This window comes from Rhinoderma darwinii, chromosome 5 (genome assembly GCF_050947455.1).
Source record: "Rhinoderma darwinii isolate aRhiDar2 chromosome 5, aRhiDar2.hap1, whole genome shotgun sequence".
NCBI lineage: Eukaryota > Metazoa > Chordata > Amphibia > Anura > Rhinodermatidae > Rhinoderma > Rhinoderma darwinii.
Window position 1 is genome coordinate 14,880,573 of NC_134691.1, and position 14,250 is coordinate 14,894,822.

A 14,250-nucleotide genomic window follows, 5' to 3' on the forward strand; every position below is an offset into this window, starting at 1 on the left:
GATTGGGCCACATACCTAGCCCCCTGTGGATAGGGCCACACACACAACCCCCTATAGATAGCGCCACACACACAGCCCCCTTGAAGATAGCCCCACACACATAGCCCCCCTTAAAGATAGCGCCAGGCCAGACAAACACAGCCCTTCTTTGAAGATAGTGCCACACCCACATCCCTCTGTAGATAGCGCCACACACACAGCCCTCCCTTGAAGATAGCGTCCCACACAGCCCCCCCTTTGAAGATAGCGCCACACACATCCCCCCTTTGTAGATAGTGCCACACAGCCCCTCTAGTAGATAGTATTGCACAGCCCTGCCCCCTGTATAGTGCCACACATCACCCTTGTAGATAATGCCACTCAGACCAACCTTGTAGATAGAGCCACACAGCAATCCCCCAGGTTTTAGATACACAGCCCCCCCTTGCAGACAGTGCCACACAGCAATCCTCACCCCATTTTATATACACAGGCCCCCCAAAGAAAAAAAAGTACATACCTAGCCCCGTTCCTGCGACGGACGGAACGCTCTACAGCCTTTTAGCGTAGGCCAGCGTGATGAAGTGACCTCATCACGCCGGCCTGTTCAAGGACTCGGTTCCAGTGTCTTATAGGCTGCAGGCCTAACGTGGCCTGCAGCCTATAGTATTGAATTGTATCTGCGTACTGAGGACGCAGATACAATTGAATATGGCAGTCGCTAGCACCGATATATATGTTATGTGCTGGGTGGCGCGGGCCCCCTCATGCCGCTGACCCTGTAGCAGCTGCTGTGGCTGCTGTAGTGTGCAGGGTGCCCTTAGAGGATGGGGGCCTTGGGCAATTGCCCAGTTTGCCCCCCTAACGCCGGCCCGATCTGTTAGGATCTTACATAATGGTGCACACTTGAAATGTCAAAATTTCGACACGTTTATTTATATGAATTTATTAATATTCCACAACATTTATGACATTTCTATATCCACCTAACAGTAATATGATTGTCCCGTGACCTAGGTTTGGCCATTGAATCGAGCCGGCTACCCTCTTAAAGATGAGAGGTGGGCGGTTGCTTCTGTAACGCTCATAGATGACAATGCAGATAGACATGTGGCCAGCTCTCCCCTTCTTTTCCTGGTCTTTGGAACAGCTGTGTCTATAGCTAAATGAAGGTTACATGACCCCTGGTCTCCCAATAGGTGGGGATCCCCCACTTCATGGACATTTATCGCACAGTCTATGGATATGCAAAAAAATGTCTATCATGATAAGACTCTTTTTTTTTTGGGTCAAACTTATCCATTCTAGGCTAGTGTTCGAATTGATCTCTGATGGTAGCATGTTAATATAACACAGCTGGCCCAAGATAATTAGCAAGTGACTTAGACTGTCAAATGTTAAATATCTGGATTAGTGGTTGTCCTATCAGGTTAACCACTTTCCATATTATATATCAAAGTACTGATTCTCCTTGCAGAGATCCAGCTGGTAGTAGCAATGCTTCCTGGGAAAAGAATGCAAAATAGATCTCCAGAAGGAAGAAAATTGTCTCTCTAGTGCCAAGTAGTTACTCTCTAAGGCAGCGGCCCACAAGCTTGTATACCTTGTGAGCCACATTCAATTTTGAGTGATGGCCGGGAGCTACATTTAGGCCTCGTTTACACGAGCGTGATATACGTGCGTGCTACGCGCGTGATTTTCACGCGTGTCGTACGCACCTATATTAGTCTATGGGGGCATGCAGGCAGTCCGTGAGTTTTGCTCAGCGTGAGTGTGCTGAAAAAAACTCACGACATGTCCTATCTTTGTGCGCTGTTCGCGCATCACACACCCATTGAAGTCAATGGGTGCGTGAAAACCACGCATGCCGCACGGAAGCTCTTCCATGCGAACTGCGTGATTCGTGCAACAGCTGTCAAACTCTGAATGTAAACAGAAAAGCACCACGTGCTTTTCTGTTTACAAACATCCAAACGGAGTGTCATAATGATGGCGGCTGCGCGAAAATCACGTAGCCGCGCATCATACGCTGATGACACACGGAGCTGTTATGTGCCTTTTGCGCACGCAAAACGCCGCGTTTTTGGGTGCACAAAACGCACACGCTCGTGTAAATGAGGCCTTAAAGTGTACTTCCACTTTCTCTGGAATACGATTATAGGGCACGTTTGTACACAATAATATTTTTTCTAAATAACTTTAGAATCCTATGTTAACGTATTAAATGTAGAGAAATACAAAATAATGAAATTTCAATTTGCAGGTAACTATTTCAGTTTGACATTTAACACACTGGTATTCCAACACACAGAATGTTACTTTTTTGGTGATAGGATATGTGTGTAATATTGTTAATGCTGATGTCATATTGTAGCAAGAGCACATGGGTGTAACTCAGGATTCCTATGGAGAACCACATAGCAGGGTGTTGCGAGCCACTGGTTGGGGACCACTGCTCTAAGGGGATGTCAGACTCCTTATAGAGCCTTGAAACATGACTCGGATTATCAGCCAAACCAGAGACACCCTGAGACATCCGTAGACAGCAAAGTTTCGGACTACAGTCTTCTAGATAGACCACTAGACTGGAGTGAGGATGCGTCTAAAAGAATGTCCCATAACATGGCTGCATTGTCTAGTGGCTGCCATGGACTCGCCTGTATTACAATGGACGAAATAATACTGTGGCGAACATCACTATCGCCGTAAGACAATGCAGCCACATGACATCACATTGGTACTAGTCGGAAATGACTACATATGCATTAATAAGGCTTCTATTAAACTAAAAACTAGCTGCATAAATCTGTATGCGGTAAACTCCCCCTAGTGGTGACTGTAGGCAGCCCGAATGTTATAATTTAAAGGGGTTGTACAGAATTAGAAAAACGTAACTGATTTCTTCCAAAAACAACGCCACACCTGTCCATAGATTGTGTCTGGTATTTCAGCTCAGCTCTTTGGAAGTGCATAGGAATGAAATGCAATACCATACACAACCGATGGATAGATGTAGCACTATTTTTAAAAGAAAGGAACCATATTTCTCTAATCCTGGATTAGTACAACCCCTTTAACTGTGTTGGAAGGCAAGAGATTTCCTACCTCCTATAAGGATATACGGTGTAGTGTCTAGGTGGCCCTATTGTTCTGGGCCCTTGAGCAGTGCCAGATTTCCTTGAATGGTCAGCCCAATCCTGTCTATTTGGACATATGGTGTTGAGGCCCCGTCTATTAGCCAGAAAAGAGAGTGTCTACAAAGAGTACTTTAGCATAACCTTAAACTTCATGGACCAATACCATGTAATACCACACCTGCCCTGTAGCAGGTGCTAGGCACCTACCTGAATGTTTTTAGATGCTGCGTAGCACACCCAACGCTAATAAAAACGGAATAATTACAATGGTAGACTCTAGTTTTTCTTAGATGGTAGGATGTTCTCAATATAGCCTACAGAAGCAAAAAAAAAAAGATATGCCGACCATTGAAATGAGTAGCCGTAATGCAAGGACACGCCGGGTCCACCAAAGAAGAAGTCACTCTTATAGAACCGCTCTCCATTCTGACACATAGAGGGGAGTCCTAAGTGGGGGACCCCACTATGATGTCCATATGCCCTAATAGGGCATATGAACATGGGTTGTTATGGTAAAACTGCCCTTTTAAGAAATGTAAACAATGGCCCCAAGATAATCTGAATTATGTGTTTGTATTGTGTTTTTTTTTTGTACTATCACTAAATGTTTGACACATAAAGAAGATAAAAGCAAGCTTGGCCTTTTCACTGAAATAATTGTCTGATTTCCGTGACCTGGCCTTTAGCTGCTCTTTATGGAAAAATCCCGGCAATGTGTTAATGTTATCAATGACCTTTCATAGCCCGTCTTACAAATACCTGCAGATCGTCCTGGGCGTGGAGGGAAAATGTTACAGACATTAATATTTCGACATAAAAGAATATTCTTAAGATAATGAATTTTTTTGTAAATACAAATTAACATTTTTTTCAAAAACTAATTTCCATCCGAGCTGAGGGGAATGCGGTCATTTACTCCTGTAACTTGCCCGTGTTCTGCTTCACAAAGGCGACTTGTATTCTCGCTCAAAGCAGGAAAGAGACAAAGCTTTGCCTGTCAGCAGAACGTCTCGATGTATAATTCCACCATAGGTTCGTAAGTCGATATTAAGTTGTCAGAATCAAACATATAAGATGGATTTCAACACGTTATAATTAAACCCACGAGAACCGTATGACCTTCCATATCACATAACATGGAAATCAGGAAACCTGAAGAGTGTCATACATTCATTTCAAGCGAGAAAAATAAGAGAATCAGCTGAATTGCAGCTTTATTATTAACTATAATAATATAAAAATAATTTATTTTTAAGTTCTGTTTTTGAAAATTTCAAATTTTACAAGAACAGAAAAAATTGTTACTGTAGGTTATTCTTTATGTTCTTCTTATGTTACTATTACATTTATTATTGTTATTATTATTTTTATTAATTATTATCATAATTTATTGTTTGATTTGAATGGTAAATACAAAAAATACCAACATTTAAAATTTTTCTAATTACAATTATGCCACTTATTTATTGTGACATAATATACTTTTTTTTTTTAACCATTTTTTACTTTTTAACTAGTAAACAATATGTTATAGAAAAACATTTAGGCACTGGAATTAAAATTTTCCGGGCTGGGATTATAAGAGTTAGGCCATGTTCACACGACCAATTTTCATGCTGATTTCTGTGCAAAATCCGCGCCAAAATCTGCGTGAAATCCGCCAACAAACTTCTCATTCATCGTTGATACAATGCAGATTTTGAAATCCGTATCACAGAACATAACAAAAAGTGACATGTTACATTTTGACGCAGTTTCCCTGTGGAAACAGTTGGGTAGCCACATGTCGATTAGCGGCAAATGTACGTAGCCTTAAGGGTTTTATTGACTCTATTGCAAAATTGTCTGCCGGATCCCAAGTGTCAGTATATAATTATTCTTGGACCCCAAAAGTGTCATCATTGTGACAGCACAAGTGTCACTGTCTATATCTTTGTTTTGAGATATCAAGTTTCAATGTGTCATCATTCTTGGTACCTCAAATGCCAATATTTTGGTCGTTTTTTTTATTTTAGGGTGCTCCTAAGGGTCCTTTTACACGGGCCAACATGGGCCTTGAAAACAAGCACCATTAAACAAGACAGCTCATTGATCAGCGCTCCTTTGCTTCTTTCAGCAGAATCAATGATTGGTTATGTATGGGGATGAGTGATCATTCCTACGATCGTTGGTATCCATACATTTCCATCATGTCGGCAGCACATCTCCCTGTGTACACAGAGACATAACTTAAAACTCTTGGGCCCAATGCAAACCCTGGAACAGGGCCCCCTACCTATCATGTGCATTTATAATACTAGTGTCTTCTTATGTGATGGAGTGGCTTTTTGGCCCATTTAAGGCACCATAGCTATGCCCCTTTGTCCACCCTGGGTAATATTCACAGGGAAACAAAAATCAAGTAAAATATTATTTTTTTTAAAAACAATTATTTATGTTAGCAATATTCTTTTGCACTATTTAGTGTAAAGTGTGACTTTTTGAAAAATATATGAATCTATTTATGGTGTATATATATATATATATATGAATAATTTATTTCAAATATCTACTTTTTATTTTGTTTTCCAATGACAAGGTTAGGCACTACAATTCAATTTTTTTTTATTCTAATGTGTAAATTCAATAAAAATGAACGTTTTCAGGGAACGGCAGCGTCATTAATGTGAATTTTAAAATTATTTGGGAAAACTAGAAAGTTTTCTATTCTTCACTCTCAAATATGGCATCCCTTAGGCAACTACTTAATACCCATGAACATAACAGAGGGCAGAATAGTCAATCCAAAAATATACCCATATCAAGGTGACCAGGGGGCAACGTGTCAATAGTAATAGATTTTTTCAGGCCGTCCATATGATCCCTCCGCACCGTATTCACCCCTTCTATACGGCATCTGATGCTGAGTGCCATCATTTTTTTCCCTCAAATTCTGTGCAACGGCCCATGGGCTTCATGAAGGGAATGTATGGACACATAGATTTAGGCTAAGTGTAAAAGGGCTTATTGTGAGAGCAGTTCACCAACCGGAACATGATAAAGGTGAAGCCCCCCGATGGTTCATTGGGGATTTTAAATTACCTTCTTCTGGATCAACATAAAATATTTATAATAATAACAGGTTGACTTTGATAGACTTTGTCCTTTTTTCACAATAAATCAAATGAAGGGTACAGGTAAAGGTCAATGTATATCAAAAATATTTAACCACTTCATGACTGGGGTATTTATTGACCCGAACAACCAGACACCATTCGCCATTTAATGGGAACATTTTTGTGTCGTTATCAGGGTGTTTTATTTGGAGTGACAGATAGGGTGTTAATGCTGTACTTAAAGGGGTTGTACAGGATTAGAAAAACATATTAGCTTTTTTCAAGAAACAGCAGCACACCTGTCCATGGATTGTCCATAGATTGCAGCTCAGCTCCGTTGATGTGAATGGGGCTGAGAAGCAATACCAAATGCAACCTGTGGGCCGGCGTGGCACTGTTTCGGAAAGAAAGCAAACATGTTTTTCTAATTCTGTATAGCTCCTTTAATACCTATACAGTGCTCCATCAATATTAAAAGGTTTTCCCACCAAAGACATTTATGGCATAGTCACAGGATATATAGTTTAAATGTATGATAGGTAGGACCGCTACAAATTGGGAGAGCAGGGTTGCTTCCAGGCGGAGATTGAATGGAGGGGTAGGTGCAGCTCACTATGGGACTCAATGGAAGTCAAACCAAAAAGTCAACCAAAAATGGTGCCAACAATGAAATATGAGACTAATTCTTGATGACCCGGGTGCATCCAGCTCAATTATAATGTGTTAATCAATATGTGCGGATGGTACTAATGGATAATTCTCTGTCTAGTAGCCGGTTTTAATATGAAATAATTTTAGCATTGATAAATGGTCCTTGTCTGTTAACTGTTAACCATATGATGGCCCAGTGGTTAGTACTGTTGCCTTCCAGTGCTAGGGTCTTGGGTTCGGATCCGACCAAGGACACCATCTGCATGTTCTTGTGGTTTCCTCGCAAACTCCAAAAACATACCGTTAGGTTAATTGACCCTTGTGTGGTTGAGATAGAGAAATTAGATTGTGAGCCCCATTGGGGACAGGGACCGATGTGTGTGGGGACAAGCACTGAAGATTATGTTGGCGCTATATAAGTAACATAAGTACGAAATTCTTGTGGGTAAGGGCACATTCATTATGATCGGATGATACAGATTTCATGTTGGTGTATGCATATATGTGTTTTCATAATCTGCCCCACGATTGGTCAGCTGTGTCTTTTTTAGGATGTCGGCAAACAAAACTAGAGGTGACTCTACCATCAATCACATCTGTGGTTCCTAAAATAACCTCTTGCGTCATGGAACTCTGTAGATTTTACCAACAATGTCTCTGTATTGATCAAGACCAGTATTCAAGACACAAGAAGCAGAGGTATTGAAGCTGTTACTTATATTCTCCTTCACTGCAAGGTCAGGGTCAAAGGTTCCAGTATGGGACAACACTGTCCTATGCGTGACTTTCTTCATAGTAGTTATTTAATAGGATGATCTTCCCTACATACAGTCTGGAGCCTTAATTCAACAATCATACAAATAAAATTTTACAACTTCCTAAATGTTTCACAGAGAAACAGTCAGCAGAAAAAAAAGTAACATTTTTTATGTTAAAATTATTATAAAAAATTTGTTTTTTTTTTAATTAAAATTTTCACATGTCACAATGTATTTGAAAACAATCCTGAAATACTGCAGTCTCTGAACACTCACAATAGGCAAACACTTCCTGTCACTTTTCAGCCTGTGTATACGGGGGACGGGGTCAGAAGTAATCTCATTATTATAACAGAGGGTAGAATTACAATGACACCTCTATTATAAAGCTGGAGGCAGATAACACAAAATCACACCATTGATAATAGGTTCTGGGGACAGCTCAGCTCCTCCTCACTTTTTCCCCTCCTTGCATGTCCCAGAGCATGCTCACTACAGTCTCCTATATAAGCATGCTCACTACACTCTCTCAAATTACCTGTTGTAAAGAAAATGTCTACAGTTTCTGCTCAAATATCAGGCAAGATGCCTCCATTATAATGTATAGAAATTAGAAAACAAAAACATTTTCAGAAAATTAAAAAATCTTTGTTTCCATATATTCTGAATTAGTAAAAATAAAATAAAAATATATAATCCCTTTAATAGGACTAGCATGGCACCATTACTGCTTCATTAAATTAGATGGGCTTTAACTGGTAAGTCATACAAATGGTTCCATTCTGATGAATCCCTTGCGCCCATTGGGCAACTCAATTAATTCCTATGGGCTGTAGCTCTAGTGACCGTTCATACCATATCCCAATAAAATGTATGTTTACCACATTTTGAGACATAACCAATCAAATCTGGAGCTGAATAAATGGCACACAGAATGCTAGAGGCTGAAAAGTGTATTCCGAGGATAAAAAAAAATCCTCTAAAAGCTTAAAGGGATTTTCTTAGAGCCCAGCAGGATTAACAAACAGCGGACTCCAACCACGACCAGACAGGGAAATGTAGGGAAGTGTAGTATTTTATGGACAGCTCGGATCTGCCAGAGGGAGAGCTGCTCTTACCGAGCGCCTCTCCTTTCTGGCTCATAAAGGGTGTCCTGAGCAGGTGAACCCCCAATGATGTCCATATGCCCTAATAGTGCATATAGATAGGGGTTGTCTTTATGAGACAAACCCTTTAAATAATCCAATTTTTATTATACGTTTAGAATTTTTTTTATTGTTCCTCCTCTGCCAGTGTTAAGGGTCCCATCAGTTTACACTCCTGTTTGATGACGTGTTATCAGTTAGTCAGGGCCAGGTGTAGGGTGTCTGGTGTAGCGACATCCTATCACTACAGTGGACTGTGACTGGCCTCTTAACATGACATATTGTCCCTATGGATGACACGACATGACGCAGGAGTGTAAATAAAGATGTTAAAGTGACCAGAACAGTGGCGGCGGAACGATGAGGTTTTATAAGGGCAAGTATATTGAGAATTTTAATATTTCCCCTTTTTGGGCATTTTTTTTATCCCCAGAAACCCCTTTAAATAATAAAAAAATATATCTAATTTTTCTTACAACTGACAGGGAAATAGCAGAGTCATGTGACAGCCTAGTTGAGAGAATATAGTTCTATACAAACTATGGAAGGCAGTCCACTGTTAAACTCATTTTAACATAAAAGGATCAATTAAATCATATAAAAAAACATCAATACCTAAAGCAATTCTGAGGGCAGCATAGGATAGAAAGGAAGACGCCGAGTTCGGGGATATATAGTTTTCTATGATTTGGTTCAGTGTTGTCATGTAAAAAAGCAGTTTAACTGATGCCAGAACTCATAGAGAAAGCCTGTGAGTCCTACTGACCCCGCCCACACAGAGAAAGCCTGTGAGTCCTACTGACCCCGCCCACACAGAGAAAGCCTGTGAGTCCTACTGACCGCGTCCACACATAGAGAAAGCCTGTGAGTCCTATTGCCCCGCCCACACATAGAGAAAGCCTGTTAGCCCTGCTGATTCCGTCTACACGTAGAGAGATCATGTGAGCCCTGCTGACCTCACCCACACAGAAAGAGCATGGGAGCTCTGCTGACCTCACCCACACATAGAGAGCCTGTGAGCCCTTTTAAACCTGCCCACACAAAAAGAAAGCCTGTAAACCTTGCTGACCCCGCCCACACTTAGAGGGAGCCTGTGAGCCCTGCTGACCCCAGCCAGATTTAAGCCCCATGCACACGCCCGTATATTTCATCCATAATTACGGACCGTAATTACGGACGGACCCATTCATTTCTATTGGCCACGGATACCTTTCAGTATTTTTACGGTTGGGTGTCCGTGCTAAAAAAATTATAGAACCCATCCTATTCTTGTCTGTAATTACGGCACGGACTCTCCCATAGAAGCCTATGGGCGCTTCTGTAAATACGGATGGCTACGGATGTGCATCTGTAAACCGTCCGTATTTACGGAAGCATTGCTATGAAACGTATTAGTGACATCATTTTCAGCCTCCCTCTTTTTTTTACGGATCTGTATATACGGATCAAATATGGATGCACTACAAACTTTATTTTCAGATACTGTTCTGTATATATGGATAAGTTACGGATAACTACAGATCCGTATTTACGGACCGTATTTACGGATAGATGAAAATATGGTCGTGTGCATGGGGCCGAAGAGAGAGCCTGTGAGCCCTGCTGACCCCGCCCACAGGGCTCACAGGTTTCTCTATGTATGGTCGGGATCAGCAGGGCTCACAGGCTTTTTCTATGAGTGGGCGGGATCAGCAGGGCTCACAGGCTTTCTCTATAAGTGGGCGGGATCAGAAGAGCTCACAGGCTTTCTCTATGAGTGGGCGGGATCAGCAGGGCTCACAGGCTTTCTCTATGAGTGGGCGGGATCAGCAGGGCTCACAGGCTTTCTCTATGAGTGGGCAGCATCAGGAGGGCTCACAGGCTTTAACTATGTGTGGGCGGAGGAAGCATGAATCACAAGCTTTCTCCATGAGTGGGAGGGATCAGCAGAGCTCACAGCATTTTCAGCCTCCCTCATTTTTTTACGGATCTGTATATACGGATCAAATATGGATGCACTACAAATTGTATTTGCAGATACTGTTCTGTATATATGGATAAGTTACGGATAACTACAGATCCGTATTTACGGACCGTATTTACAGATAGATGAAAATATGGTTGTGTGCATGGGGCCTAAGAGAGAGCCTGTGAGCCCTGCTGACCCCGCCCACAGGGCTCACAGGTTTCTCTGTCTGTGGGCGGAATCAGCAGGGCTCACAGGCTTTCTCTATGTGTGGGCGGGATCAGCAGGGCTCACAGGCTTTCTCAATGTGTGGGCGGGATCAGCACGGCTCACAGGCTTTCTCTATGTGTGGGCGGGATCAGCAGGGCTCACAGGCTCTCCCTATGTGTGGGCGGGATCAGCAGGGCTCACAGGCTTTCTCTATGTGTGGGCGGGATCATCAGGGCTCACAGGCTTTCTCAATGTGTGGGCGGGATCAGCACGGCTCACAGGCTTTCTCTATGTGTGGGCGGGATCAGCAGGGCTCACAGGCTCTCCCTATGTGTGGGCGGGATCAGCAGGGCTCACAGGCTTTCTCTATGTGTGGGCGGGATCATCAGGGCTCACAGGCTTTCTCTATGTGTGGGCGGGATCATCAGGGCTCACAGGCTTTCTCTATGTGTGGGTGGGATCAGCAGGTGTAAAGGATCTGCCAGATACTGCTTCTGTGTCGACGCCCGTGGTTAATCAGTCTGCACCTGCTCCTAAGTCTGAGAGAGTGACACGATCTTCTACCAGTCAGGCTGGGAGGCTGAGGAGTGGGAGAGCCTATCACAGCCTGGCCAGACGGAGCTAGCTCCCGCCCTCTGTCTATTTATACCTGCATTTCCTGCTCCTCCTTTGCCTGTGATTCTTTTCTGTTTCCTGGCTCTGCTGCTCCTGCTATGATTATTGACCTTGCTTAATTTTTTACCCTGGCTTTACTGACTATGCTCCTGCTCTGCGATTTGTACCTCGTGCACTCCTGGTTTGACTCGGCTCGTTCACTACTCTTGTTGCTCACTGTGTTGCCGTGTGCAACTGCCCCATTTCCCTTAGATTCTGTGTACCCTTGTCTGTTTGTCTGTCGTGCACTTATTGAGCGTAGGGACCATCGCCCAGTTGTACGCCGTCGCCTAGGACGGGCCGTTGCAAGTAGGCAGGGACTGAGTGGCGGGTAGATTAGGGGTCACCTGTCTGTCTCCCTACCCCGTCATTACAGCAGGGCTCACAGGATTTCTCTATGTGTGGGCGGGGGCAGTAGAACTCACAGGCTTTCTCTATGTGTGGGCGGGATCAGCAGGGCTCACAGGCTTTCTCTATGTGTGGGCGGGGATAAGTCAGGCTTTTTCCAATAAGTTCAGTTAAACTGATTTGTACATGAGAAAACTAATCAAATCATAGAAAACGATATATCCCCAAGCTCCGTGTCTCCCCCTCTATCCTACTCAGATCTCAGATAAGAGACCCGACAGTCGCTTTATTATTAAAATTTGATTAATTACTGGAATAGAATCGATAATGCTTTTCTTATTTTTTAAACAATCTAGGAAATTATTCCTGTTTTTCAGTTTCATTTATATAGAAACATTACAAATTTAAATTGTACTGTCAAATGCAAGAATATAAAAATTCACATAGAAAAAAACCCTAAAAAATTACCTAAAAAATTAAACCCATTCAATTAATATAACATTTTAAAAGAATATATCTATAATTCTAAAATGTCCACATTTGCGAATATTTATCTAGTATTTTTTCCACTAATCCTGATTAACTCAATGTAACTAAGATGCTACTTAATGCCGCCTCACATAAAAACTTATACTATTTACTGAATCTCCAGGCAATGTATACAGTTCTATTCCTGGTACCTGAAAAATGCTACTTACATCTGTGAAAAACTTCAACGAAAACCACATAGACACAGTGAGTATTTTTGATTTTACTTAAATCCATATAGTCATTAATCAGTAATCAAGTGGAGATAGACAGATATGAGATAGATTTGTCAGATAGATAGATATACATGAGATGATAGATAGATAGATAGATAGATAGATAGATAGATAGATAGATAGATCTAAGACTGATCGATATAAAATAGAATCTATCTATCTATCTATCTTATATCGATCAGTCTTAGATCTATCTATCTATCTATCTTATATCGATCAGTCTTAGATCTATCTATCTATCTATCTATCTATCTATCTATCTATCTATCTATCTATCTATCTATCTATCTATCTATCTATCTATCGCCACACACTAGAGATTTTAGATGGCCAAAATAGGCATGTGTGACAGACACTAACAGAAGGCAGATATTTCTTGTCAGTTGCAGTCGCTAGCAATATGTGGAAAGTCGTTCATGCCAAACAACAGATTTGCACCCCATCAATAGATTCGTATCATATATTTCTTTCACATCAATCTATGTATTATCTCATATCTATATGCAGTATATATCTCATAGCTATCGGCAAATTCCATATTAGTTCTTTTAGGTGAATAAGGCATTTTGTTATAAAATACTCAGCATGACAGTAGGAGCGCAGGATCTTGCCCTCAGAATATTCAGAATATTCCTCTGATATCTCATCATCTGGTATTTACAACACAGTCCGTGTAATTGAAACATAATTATTATATAACATTATTTTAAGTTTGAAGTTACAAAGTTCATACAGTATCAGAAACTACTCGGATATAACACGGAAGTCTTCTCCACCATGCTACAGTAACTCCACTAATGAACTCCTCCATTTCCTATCCATGGTTGGTTGCATCAATCACGTATCACAAGTGCCTGTTATATAGTATTTACCATCAGACCAGACTGCAAGAATTCTGCTTGGTGGATACTATGCTATAAAGAGAGGTCCGTAAGTCTTTACAATGAGTAAAAACCTCCAATACATTTATATGTGAGAACATTTTAAGACTGATTTTGCCTATGCAGTATGAACATTAAAGGGATAGAGTTATAAAGTGCAATCAAAGTTTATAAAAGTCATCCACTTCCGAAACTGAGGGGCGTAACTTGAACCTCCTGGACCCCAGTGCAAAACCTATAATACGGCCCCCACCTAGCATGGACTATTTATAATACTAATGTATTATGTAGCAGTGGGGCATTTTGACCCTTCCAGGTACAAAAGCCAGGATATAAATACTACCTTTGCACCCATTCCCCCCATGTGAAGACTAAATACTATCGCCAAAACAAGAATAAATTACCAGTTACATTAAAAACAAGACTTTGAGTATTCTGAGGGTAGCTTCGAATCACAATTGTTAAATACCCCCTAGTTAGCTGAAAGAATAGCCGCCAAGGACAAGAAACCTACCCCTGGGTAAAACAATATATGTCCGGTGCTTCTACAACTTCCTAAAGAACAATGACCGAAAACACTTCGCAGCCGCCAATAGTTGTGTATTATATTATGTTCATTATTTACAAATACTTTTATTTTTGTATTTATTTTTTATAAATATTTGTATAACTAATTAACATAA